Source organism: Schistocerca gregaria, chromosome 3 (assembly GCF_023897955.1).
Source record: "Schistocerca gregaria isolate iqSchGreg1 chromosome 3, iqSchGreg1.2, whole genome shotgun sequence".
In the NCBI taxonomy this organism is placed as follows: Eukaryota; Metazoa; Arthropoda; class Insecta; order Orthoptera; family Acrididae; genus Schistocerca; species Schistocerca gregaria.
In genome coordinates this window covers 598082033-598094972 of record NC_064922.1, presented here as the reverse complement: position 1 = coordinate 598094972, position 12940 = coordinate 598082033, and positions in this window count along the sequence as shown.

Here is a 12940-nt window from a genome sequence, read left to right as displayed (position 1 = left end):
ATCAATTGTGCTAACCATCCTCTTAGGAAAAATGGGCTCGAAGTTTGCTGAGGGGAGTTGGCATGATGTTACTGTTCAAATCGAATATAATTTACACAAATTTGTTTAAATTTTTATAAATTTCTTTAAATTTGTTTAAACTTGTTAAAATTTCTTTAAATTTGTTGTCTTACTACAGCATGTGTTATCACAAGAGGCTGAGATACCGATAGCTGTATTACATCAACTGGACATAAGTCTTTATTTAAACAATTATACGCAGTACCACCATCAAGTGTGCTCACCATCCTCTTAGAAAATGTTCAAATGGCTATGAGCACTATGGGACTCAACTGTTGTGGTAATTAGTCTCCTAGAACTTAGAACTACTTAAACCTAACTAACCTAAGGACATCACACACATCCATGCCCGAGGCAGGATTCGAACCTGGGACCGTAGCAGTCGCACGGTTCCGGACTGCGTGCCTAGAACCGCGAGACCACCGCGGCCGGCCTAGAAAATGTTCACCAATTTTACACTTAGAGCTTACTCCTGCAGCTCAGGGGGGGTTAGTATGGAGTTTCCGTCCAATTCGAATATAATTTGTTTAAATTTATTATCTACATATTTAGAGGCTGAGAGTCGAAGAACGTATGTCACCTAGTTTATTTATTACCCTCATACAAAACAATCACCTTAAAGTGCTTGGAAACACAATATACAGTTTACAGACCTCGAAAGTACTCCTAAACAATGTATTACGCTGATGTGCAAAGACGGAAACAACTCGTAAATTACGATGTCGCACAATGGCGGGATCACTCTACTCGCATTCAAGAGGACGGCGTTTCAATCCCGCATCCGACCATCCTGATTTAGGAGTCGGCTGCTGTGGCCCAGCTTTTCTAGGCGCTTCAAACCGGAACCGCGCTGCTGCTACGGTCGCAGGTTCGAATGCTGCGACTTCCCTAAATCGCTCCAGGCAAAGGCCGGGATGGTTCCTTTGAAAGGGCGTGGCCGACTTCCTCCCCCGTCCTTCCCTAATCTGATGAGACCGATGACCTCTCTGTCTAGTCTCCTCCCTCAAGCAACCCAACTCCTAAATTACCGAAATAATCCAGTACACACCATGCACGTCACTGAAATAATGCATGCAATCACTCTCACAACGCTTAAACTCCCGAAAATAATTCAATGGCCAAACACTCAGTGCAGGTAAAAAAAAAAGACCCAACTTATCAACCACTTGAATCCAGATTCGGCTGGATGGAAAGCCTAAGTGCACCCCCTAACACATTCAGACTCTCCAGATGCGTGTGACTGATCCAAATATTCATTCTAATTACATAATTAAACACAATGATCGTTCCTAATTACGCAATTAATGCATAGCGCTGTACAAGGACGCCTTAAAATGACAAAAAATAGCTATACCATACAACTGGTCTTAACCTGCTTTTTAAAAAAAGTTTCCCAGTACCACTCCAAACTCACGCAAATATCGCAATTAATTACAAGGATCAAACCTAATTATACAACAATATGCATAGCGCTGCACAAGGACCGATTAAAATCGTAAAAACTGACAACTCGTGTTATACTTCTGGGAAAAAATTATACCACTCCAAACTCACACAAAATATCGATCCTAATCACAAAGATCGGTTGAACAACTATAATGCATAGCACTGCAGAAGAACGGTTTAAAAACTGATGTTACCCTGTTCGGAAAAAAAAAATTATACCACTCGAAACCAGCAACAGAAACATTAAAACTCTATCCTACACCTACAAGCTAGGGTGGGGTGAGGGTGGGGGTGGGGGCGTTAAACAGACCATATACCGGTGTTGGACAGATAGGAGTTAAAAACTGCAGGCATATATCATCTTTCGCTGTTCGACGTCAGAGTTCACTACCCATGTCTACTAAAAAATCATCCTAACCGAAACCAATACACTCTACCACAGTTGACGCGAAAAAACATTCATCACACTACTCAGGGAAATCCTCATCATAAAAGACTGTCTTCGCATCCATCTACAATCACAAACTACGGAATGGAGCTACAACCCCGACACTCCCTGCCCATTCCGACGCGAAAGCGCAAGTCCCGCCGGCTGAATGGAGCGCCTCCAACCGAAATGCCTTTATAGTAGCTATAGATATAACAGGACAGGCACTCAACACTTCTCTCTCTTAGACTTTGTTGCAAGTCACGTAGGACGCTCTGGCAGCGCTCTTGTATGGGTCTCGTCCGCTCCATTATTTATTTAACATCATCTAGACTCCTATAATAAAGCAAAACATTCCCGACCATAATGAATGTCCTCTTTCCACAAAAATAGACAAACTCCAATATTATGAGCAAAATCGACTGAGACAATTGTCACGCTTGGAGCTCCATCGCGCCTAAAGTCACCCGTTTCTTGTTCTTCTTACCCATCTGCTGTTACTTCACAACACTTTCAAACCTGCTACCATACATCGATAAGGAGTACTATCCTCCTCGACATGGCAGCAAATCGAGAACTCCTGTGCACTTGGATGGGCGAGGACTCGGCAAGCTCCAGCCATTCACGAGACGTGGAATGTGACGCTCCACTTCTGGTCGGTTGCAGATGAAATAGGTTCCTGTGGTGCAGGGCGTGGTGGTCAATGACATTGTGAAGGCGGGGTCTTTCTGTGTCTAATTTTACACTAAGATTGCGGAAAATTCTTTATGAGTCCCATCAAAATGGATTTACACCACTGCCCATTAAAAATGCTGCACCACGAAGACGACGTGCCACAGACGCGAAATTTAATCGACAGGAAGAAGATGCTGTGATATGCAAATGATTAGCTTTTCAGAGCATTCCACAAGGTTCGCGCCGGTGGCGACACCTACAGCGTGCTGACATGAGGAAAGTTTCTAACCGACTTCTCATACACAAACAGCAGTTGACTGGCGTTGCCTGGTGAAACGTTGTTGTGATGCCTCGTGTAAGGAGGAGAAATGCGTACCGTCACGTTTCTGACTTAGATAAAGATCGGATTGTAGCTTATCGCGATTGCGGTTTATTGTATCGCGACATTGCTGCTCGTGTTGGTTGAGATCCAATGACTGTTAGCAAAATAAGGAATCGGTGAGTTCAGGAGGGTAATACGGAACGCCGTGCTGGATCCCAACGGCCTCGTATCACTATCAGTGGAGATGACAGGCATCTTATCCTCATGGCTGTAACGGATCGTGCAGCCATGTCTCGATCCCTGAGTCAACAGATGGGAACGTTTGCAAGACAACAACCATCTGCACGAGCAGTTCGACGACTTTTGCAGCAGCATGGGCTATCAGCTCGGAGACAATGGTTGCGGTTACCCTTGACGCTGCATCACAGACAGGAGCGCCTGCGATGGTGTGCTCTACGAAAAACTTTTGTGCACGAATGTCAAAACGTCATTTTTTTGGATGAATCCAGGTTCTCCTTACAACATCATGATGGTCGGATCCGTGTTTGGCGAAATCGCGGCGACCGCACATTGGATACTGGCGTATCACCCGGCGTGATGGTACGGGGTGCCATTGGTTACACGTCTCGGTCACCTCTTGTGGAGGAACATTCCGAAGACGGTGACTGTTGATCAGCATGGCAGTGCACTCTGTCAAAAAGTATCTTCTGTCAAGAAATGATCTCTGGGCTTTGATATTCCTGAAATAGATTGGCCTGCCTAGGCTCCCGAAGTAATCCCAGTAGTTCTTCTTGCGGATGAGTTATAACACCGACTTCACTCCAGACCCCATCGTCCAACTTCAATACCTTCACTGGTTTCAGTTCTTGAGGAAGAATGGTCTGCCATTCCTCCAGAGACATCAAGACACTTAACTGGAAGTGTCTCCAGCAGAGTTCAAGATGTCATAAACGCGAGGGGTGCACACATCCCATATTGAGGTACACTCATAGATATCAGGATACTTTTGACCAGATATTGTACGTGCTGAATTCGCCCCTCACTCACTCTGACAGCTCACTCCGACAGTCCGCAGCTCGTGGTCTTGCGGTAGCGTTCTCACTTCCCTCGCACGGGGTCCCTGATTCGATTCCCGGCGGGGTCAGGGATTTTCCCTGCCTCGAGATGACTGGGTGTTGTTGCGTCGTTTTCATCATCATCATTCATCCCCATTACGGTCGGAGGAAGCCAATGGCAAACCACCTCCGCCAGGACCTTTCTTAGTCGGCGGTGCGGGTCTCCCGCATCGTTCCCTACGCTCCTCGGGGTATGGGACCTCGTCATCATCACTCTGACAGCATAATAATTAACAGTAACAGTGTCAAGCAACTGAAAACAGTAATTACTGCTCGAAACTAAAAACATTACATAAGACATATTTTATGAACAAAATTCTGATTCATTAATAATTAAGCAATAAAAGTTTAGTTTAAAAATTACCTTCTGATACGTTCACGAAAACATATTAAATGTCAGGATGTTATTTATAACGTGGAGTCATAAAATGATGGTTTTAGGAAAATATGAATGTATCAGAAATTATTTCAGTTATAGAATTAAAATAGTACAGCAGTTAACTGCGTCAGATGCGAGTCAATCCACCGGTCGTGTGATTTTGTATTTTTGTCAAGTTCTGCAGAGTTTCTTTTCTCTGCCAGTGTTTTCTCTCATTCAGATCGTGCCAGAGCGGATCACGCTGTTTACCATATTTGTTGATTTCATGTTCATTTTTATTACGTTTCACATTCAGCCGTCCATGTACGTTTACCCACCTGTCCTAAACATCGACGTTTACTAGACTGTATGAATGTGGGTGTGATTGCAAATGCATACAGGAATTCAGGTGGAATTTCTTGGTCCAGCTTTGTACAGAACCTGGAAACGGCCGTTGAGTTTAATTTTTTCGAAACTGGCTTGGGAAGCTGGTTTGTCGTGGCGTCTGCCTGCCTCACGATTGGTTCCCTTAGGCTCATGTGCAGGCGCTTGTTCAAATTTTGGACGTCGAACCAACGGAAAATTTTGAGCAAAGGAATAACGAGCTGTTTCTCTTATCATCTGAGTGGAGGAGGCGCCTCATATTACTGAGAAATTCGTCTTCTAGATTAATCATTTCGTCCTCCCCAAGTTGTTTCCACCTCTGTCTACGGTGGCGATTAGTATGATATGCCTTTTCCGTGCGCACTTGAAAGATGATTTTGGGTGGGGGTGGGTTCAGTTTATCGTTTAGGGGCGTTCTATAATTCTGAATGTCATTTTTCAGAAGCATGTGCTCCTCTAGCGAGTGGTCACTTCGCTGTCGCTTAGCTAGATTTAGATGGGGCTGACTTTCATTCTTTATGCGAACGTGTTTTCACCCCATGAACCGTGACCACTATTAAATTTCGTCCTCCTTTCAGCAGCGAGTCGCAAGCCAGTTATAATGACTCACTCTTTACTAAAAAATGGTGCGTTTTGACTTCGGTTACTCTTTAAATTTTTGAATCTTTGCGTGTGAGCACATCGGCGTCCATGGTTCGTTCCTTAGTTAACCTACTCCTTGCTGGATAATGATGAGTAACGTAATGAAAAACAGTTTACCCTTATGGAACCATAGTGTCACTCCCTTTTGTAAATAGGTGTCAATTTCTAATCCGTGTAATTCATTAAACTTTTTCCTAATGAGAATATCAGCACGCCATTCCTCTTCCTATAGTAACTAACCTCATTTACACTGTCAGAGAAAGATACTAGGAAGCATTTAGTGAAGTTTGTTATCCGATTGGTCTATCTGAAGATCGGTAGTCAAATTTATGTTGCGCGTTTTCTTCCTGATAGAATTAAGGGCCAAAGTCAGTTAATGCCTATGTGACTTCAGAAGGCTTGACATTCATTAGAAGTTAGGGAATGATAATCAATGTTTTGTTCAGTAGGAAGCTCAGGGCTACAAAGAAGTACATACTACATGGTAAAAGTTCGTCCGGAGATCCAGCTACGAATATCCAGACGTTTTGAATCTTTTACAAAGAGTGGGCGGCTTTTAACTATAGTTATCCTGAAAGGCTACATAAATGTCATAGGGATCTGCATGTGGGAAATGACTTTATTATTCCAAATTTTGTAGTTTGATTTATGTGTTATGCGAAGCGTACCATCTGCGTGCTCAAGAACGGCAGATGGCAACGTTCTAGTGTTAGAATTCCTTCCGTGGGGCACCGGGCCACTGAAAGCCAGTAAGGAAGTACTTACAGATTCCCAATCGTCATTGCATCTCACTACGGCACAATCTCTCCCACTTCCACAAAACTAATCTCATATCCCTCTCCCACCCCACCCCACACACCCTTAGCCCATCCTGAGTGCTCTCTTCCTTCTTTATGTAATAAATATGATATTTAGGTGATCATACTGGCAATATCCCCCCCCCCCCATGAACTATGGACATTGCCGTTGGTGGGAAGGCTTGCGTGCCTCAGCGATACAGATAGCCGTACCGTAGGTGCAACCATAACGGAGGGATATCTGTTGAGAGGCCAGAAAATGCGTGGTTCCTGAAGAGAGGCAGCAGCCTTTTCAGTAGTTGCAGGGGCAACAGTCTGGATGATTGACAGATCTGGCCTTGTAACAATAACCAAAACAGCCTCGCTGTGCCGGTACTGCGAACGGTTGAAAGCAAGGGGAAACTACAGCCGTTATTTTTCCCGAGGGCATGCAGCTTCACTTTATGGTTAATGATGATGGAGTCCTCTTGGGTAAAATATTCCGGAGGTAAAATAGTCCCCCATTCGGATCTCCGGTCGAGGACTACTCAAGAGGACGTCGTTAACAGGAGAAAGAAATCTGGCGTTCTACTGATCGGAGAGTGGAATGTCAGATCCCTTAATCGGGCAGGTAGGTTAGAAAATTTAAAAAGGGAAATGGATAGGTTAAAGTTAGATATAGTGGGAATTAGTGAAGTTCGGTGGAAGGAGGAACAAGACTTTTGGTCAGGCGAATACAGGGTTATAAATACACTCCTGGAAATGGAAAAAAGAACGCATTGACATCGGTGTGTCAGTCCCACCATACTTGCTCCGGACACTGCGAGAGGGCTGTACAAGCAATGATCGCACGCATGGCACAGCGGACACACCAGGAACCGCGGTGTTGGCAGTCGAATGGCGCTAGCTGCGCAGCATTTGTGCACCGCCGCCGTCAGTGTCAGCCAGTTTGCCGTGGCATACGGAACTCCATCGCAGTCTTTAACACTGGTAGCATGCCGCGACAGCGTGGACGTGAACCGTATGTGCAGTTGACGGACTTTTAGCGAGGGCCTATAGTGGGCATGCGGGAGGCCGGGTGGACGTACCGCCGAATTGCTCAACACGTGGGGCGTGAGGTCTCCAAAGTACATCGATGTTGTCGCCAGTGGTCGGCGGAAGGTGCACGTGCCCGTCGACCTGGGACCGGACCGCAGCGACGCACGGATGCACGCCAAGACCGTAGGATCCTATGCAGTGCCGTAGGGGACCGCACCGCCACTTCCCAGCAAATTAGGGACACTGTTGCTCCTGGGGTATCGGCGAGGACCATTCGCAACCGTCTCCATGAAGCTGGGCTACGGTCCCGCACACCGTTAGGCCGTCTTCCGCTCACGCCCCAACATCGTGCAGCCCGCCAGTGGTGTCGCGACAGGCGTGAATGGAGGGACGAATGGAGACGTGTCGTCTTCAGCGATGAGAGTCGCTTCTGCCTTGGTGCCAATGATGGTCGTATGCGTGTTTGGCGCCGTGCAGGTGAGCGCTACAATCAGGACTGCATACGAGCGAGGCACACAGGGCCAACACCCGGCATCATGGTGTGTGGAGCGATCTCCTACACTGGCCGTACACCTCTGGTGATCGCCGAGGGGACACTGAATAGTGCACGGTACATCCAAACCGTCATCGAACCCATCGTTCTACCATTCCTAGACCGGCAAGGGAACTTGCTGTTCCAACAGGACAATGCACGTCCGCATGTATCCCGTGCCACCCAACATGCTCTAGAAGGTGTAAATCAACTACCCTGGCCAGCAAGATCTCCGGATCTGTCCCCCATTGAACATGTTTGGTACTGGATGAAGCGTCGTCTCACGCGGTCTGCACGTCCAGCACGAACGCTGGTCCAACTGAGGCGCCAGGTGGAAATGGCATGGCAAGCCGTTCCACAGGACTACATCCAGCATCTCTACGATCGTCTCCATGGGAGAATAGCAGCCTGCATTGCTGCGAAAGGTGGATATACACTGTACTAGTGCCGACATTGTGCATGCTCTGTTGCCTGTGTCTAAGTGCCGGTGGTTCTGTCAGTGTGATCATGTGATGTATCTGACCCCAGGAATATGTCAATAAAGTTTCCCCTTCCTGGGACAATGAATTCACGGTGTTCTTATTTCCATTTCCAGGAGTGTACAAAGTCAAATATGGGTAATACTGGAGTAGGTTTAATAATGAATAAAAAAAATAGTAATGCGGGTAAGCCACTACAAACACCATAGTGAACGCATTATTGTGGCCAAGATAGACACGAAGCCCACGCCTACTACAGTAGTACAAGTTTACATGCTAACTAGCGCTGCAGATGATGAAGAAATGTGGGACGAAATAAAATAAATTATTAAGATAGTGAAGGTTGACGAAAATTTAAAAGTAATGGGTGACTGGAATCCAGTAGTAGGAAAAGGGAGAGAAGGAAACGTAGTAGGTGAATATGGATTGGGGCTAAGAAATGAAAGAGGCAGCCGCCTGGTAGAATTTTTCACAGAGCACAACTTAATCATAGCTAACACTTGGTTCAAGAATCATTAAAGAAGGCTGTATACATGGAAGAAGCCTGGAGATACTGACAGATGTCAGTTAGATTATATAATGGTAAGACAGAGATTTAGGAACCAGGTTTTAAATTGTAAGACATTTCCAGGGGGAGATGTGGACTCTGACCACAATCTATTGGTTATGAACTGTAGATTAAAACTGAAGAAACTGCAAAAATGTGGGAATTTAAGGAGATGGGACCTAGATAAACTGAAAGAACCAGAGGTTGTACAGAGTTTCAGGGACGGCCTAAGGGAACAAATGGCAGGAATGGGGGAAAGAAATACAGTAGAAGAAGGATGGGTAGCTTTGAGGGATGAAGTAGTGAAGGCTGCAGAGGATCAAGTAGGTAAAAAGACGAGGGCTAGTAGAAATCCTTGGGTAACAGAAGAAATATTGAATTTAATTGATGGAAGGAGAAAATATAAAAATGCAGTAAATGAAGCAGGCAAAAAGAAATACAAACGTCTCAAAAATGAGATCGACAGGAAGTGCAAAATGGTTAAGCAGGGATGGCTAGAGGATAAATGTAAGGATGTAGAGGCTTATCTCACAAAGGGGTAAGATAGATACTGCCTACAGGAAAATTAAAGAGACCTTTGGAGAAAAGAGAACCACTTCTGTGAATATTAAGAGCTCAGATGGAAACCCAGTTCTAAGCGAAGAAGGGAAAGCAGAAAGGTGGAAGGAGTATATAGAGGGTATATACAAGGACGATGTACTTGAGGACAATATTATGGAAAGGGAAGAGCATATAGATGAAGATGAAATGGGAGATATGATATTGCGTGAAGAGTTTGACAGAGCACTGAAAGACCTAAGTCGAAACAAGGCCCCGGGAGTAGACAACATTCCATTAGAACTACTGATGGCCTTGGGAGAGCCAGTCCTGACAAAACTGTACCATCTGGTGAGCAAGATGTATGAGACAGGCGAAATACGCTCAGACTTCAAAAAGAATATAATAATTCCAATCCCAAAGAAAGCAGGTGTTGACACATGTGAAAATTACCGAACTACCAGTTTAATAAGTCACGGCTGCAAAATACTAACGCGCATTTTGTACAGACGAATGGAAAAACTAGTAGAAGCTGACCTAGGGGAAGATCAGTTTCGATTCCGTAGAAATACTGGAACACGTGAGGCAATACCGACCCTACGACTTATCTTAGAAGAAAGATTAAGAAAAGGCAAACCTACGTTTCTAGCATTTGTAGACTTAGAGAAAGCTTTTGACAATGTTGACTGGAACACTCTCTTTCAAATTCTGAAGGTGGCAGAGATAAAATGCAGGAAGCGAAAGGCTATTTACAATTTGTATAGAAACCAAATGGCAATTATAAGAGTTGAGGGGCATGAGAGGGAAGCAGTGGTTGGGAAGGGAGTGAGACAGGGCTGTAGCCTCTCCCCGAAGTTATTCAATCTGTATATTGAGCAAGCAGTGAAGGAAACAAAAGAAAAATTCGGAGTAGGTATTAAAACCCATGGAGAAGAAATAAAATCTTTGAAGTTTTCCGATGACATTGTAATTCTGTCAGAGACAGCAAAGGACTTGGAAGAGCAGTTGAACGGAATGGATAGTGTCTTGAAAGGAGGATATAAGATGAACGTCAACAAAAGCAAAACGAGGATAATGGAATGTAGTCGAATTAAATCGGGTGATGCTGAGGGAATTAGATTAGGAAATGAGACACTTAAAGCAGTAAAGGAATTTTGCTATTTGGGGAGCAAAATAACTGATGATGTTCGAAGTAGAGAGGACATAAAATGTAGACTGGCAATGGGAAGGAAAGCGTTTCTGAAGAAGAGAAATTTGTTAACATCGAGTATAGATTTAAGTGTCAGGAAGACATTTCTGAAAGTATTTGTATGGAGTGTAGCCATGTATGGAAGTGAAACATGGATGATAAATAGTTTGGACAAGAAGAGAATAGAAGCTTTCGAAATGTGCTGCTACAGAGGAATGCTGAAGATTAGATAGGTAGATCACATAACTAATGAGGAGGTGTTGAATAGGATTGGGGAGAAGAGAAGTTTGTGGCACAACTTGACCAGAAGAAGGGATCGGTTGGTAGGACATGTTCTGAGGCATCAAGGGATCACAACTTCAGTATTGGTGGGCAGCGTAGAGGGTCATAATCGTAGAGGAAGACCAAGAGATGAATACACTAAGCAGATTCAGAAGGATGTAGGTTGCAGTAGATTCTGGGAGATGAAGAAGCTTGCACAGGATAGAGTAGCATGGAGAGAAGCATCAAACCTGTCTAAGGACAGAAGACCACAACAACAACAAAAACAACAACTGGGAATATAAGCCTGTTATTAATACAACCAGTCACAAATAAAATTAATTACGTGTGGAAATTTGGAAGGTGAATACTTTGTGATGCTTTCCCAGGTACACGAGAAAGATATTTCTACAATAATAGATAACGTAGTTATTGTCTTGGTCTATCATTTGCAAATGATATTTTGCAGAATATGAATGAGATGAACAGAGATATATCAAAAAGAAAGAAATAGCAAATTTTATTATGATGAGAAAATTGAATTGTACAGGCACGCACTTTTGGCGTAGATTTCCCAGAACATTTGTTTTCGTGTTGATTAATTTTGTTTGTTAGCTCGTTCTCCAATATACTTACCTTCCTATCAAAGACCTTATTACAGCGCTATGACCAACAAAAATAAGAAAGATAGACTTATATGCTCCTTTGACGTCGATCTCACTGATATTGTAACACTTTGGACTGAACAGATTATAAAAGGAAATTAGCCGTTCTCATTTTAAGAAATTGTCTCGGTTTAATGAAACCATGAAATACCTAAGCGGCTGGGCTGTTGTTACACAACCGGTCATTCTGTAACATGAATTTTATTTTTGTCATCCGACACCTCGCTCGGTCAAGCACATACTTAATATCCGATGGCTTTACATTTCTCTGACCATCTTCACCAGACCACAAAAGAGGGAGTTGTAGTCTAATTGTCAAAATCAGTTCCGCAGACTTAATAATTATTTATTTATGCATTCGAACAGCTATTTGACACAGAATGTGAAAACAATATTTCAATTCTTGCTCCATGATCTCTTCTCTTTCTTCCTCTTCGTACACATTCGTTTCATATGTTCTGATTTCTGCTTCCAGATCTGTTCGATGTTATGAGACTGGTTTCATTTTCTTTCTTGTTCGTTCCTGAAGATCACTTTCTAAATTTTGTTGCTAAATAAGGTATGTTCCTAAATAAATTCGTGTTATGTGTCTACATTAGACTGATGTTTGCTTCATTGAGGTCAGTTCGTGGCAGCGGAAACCATGATTGTCCTTTCAGCTTTATAATTTTGCTAAAGATTTGCTTCGTCAGTCTTTCTTCATCCATTCTATCCAGATGCCTGAAGAGCGACATTCTTCTTTTGCGCATGGTGTGTATAATGTTCTCTAGGTGTTTGTAGATTTCTTCGTTAGGTTATGGCCTGTTGTACTCAGCTGTCTATGCAGCAAGTATGGTTCTTTCTGTTTCTGTGATTTTTTGTGCCATCTTTCAACAGTAGTGTCAGCATTTCAGCGCCATACAATCCTTCTTTTATTATACGTTTCTAGTGTTTTGGCATGCAACGTTCATCTTGTTTGTTCTTATCTCAGAACTGTCCTTTTCATTGCTGTTCATCCTTAGCCACACACCTAAATATCTGTACCAGCTAACATTCTACATTTTGTTTTATGAGTAATTTCTGTGGACAATTTATAACGGTTGTTATAAACTCTGTCTTTGAGAAAGGAACTTTTAAACCTGATTATCCTGCTTGCATAATCAGTTTTGTATTAGAATTTGGAATTCTGTGGCGTGTTTGCCATCAATACAGTGTCATCGGCTAATGATAGTCAGTTCACGTCGTGTTGTCTGTTTGGTTTCCCAACTTGAGGTCTATCATGTCTCTTGTTTTTATCTCAACATTCCACTGTAATTAGTATACGTTAATTAGGGCAATAACGCTCAGTTCCGCTCAGACGGATGCAAAAATGGTCTCTTCAGATTCACTACAGTCTTCTTGCAAAATAGTTTCAGGTGAAATGATATAAATTACTGCTATAAGGAGAAATGTTAGTAGTTTTGGTGTTCCTAAATCAGTTGCATACTTCTGACGTAATTTATAATAAA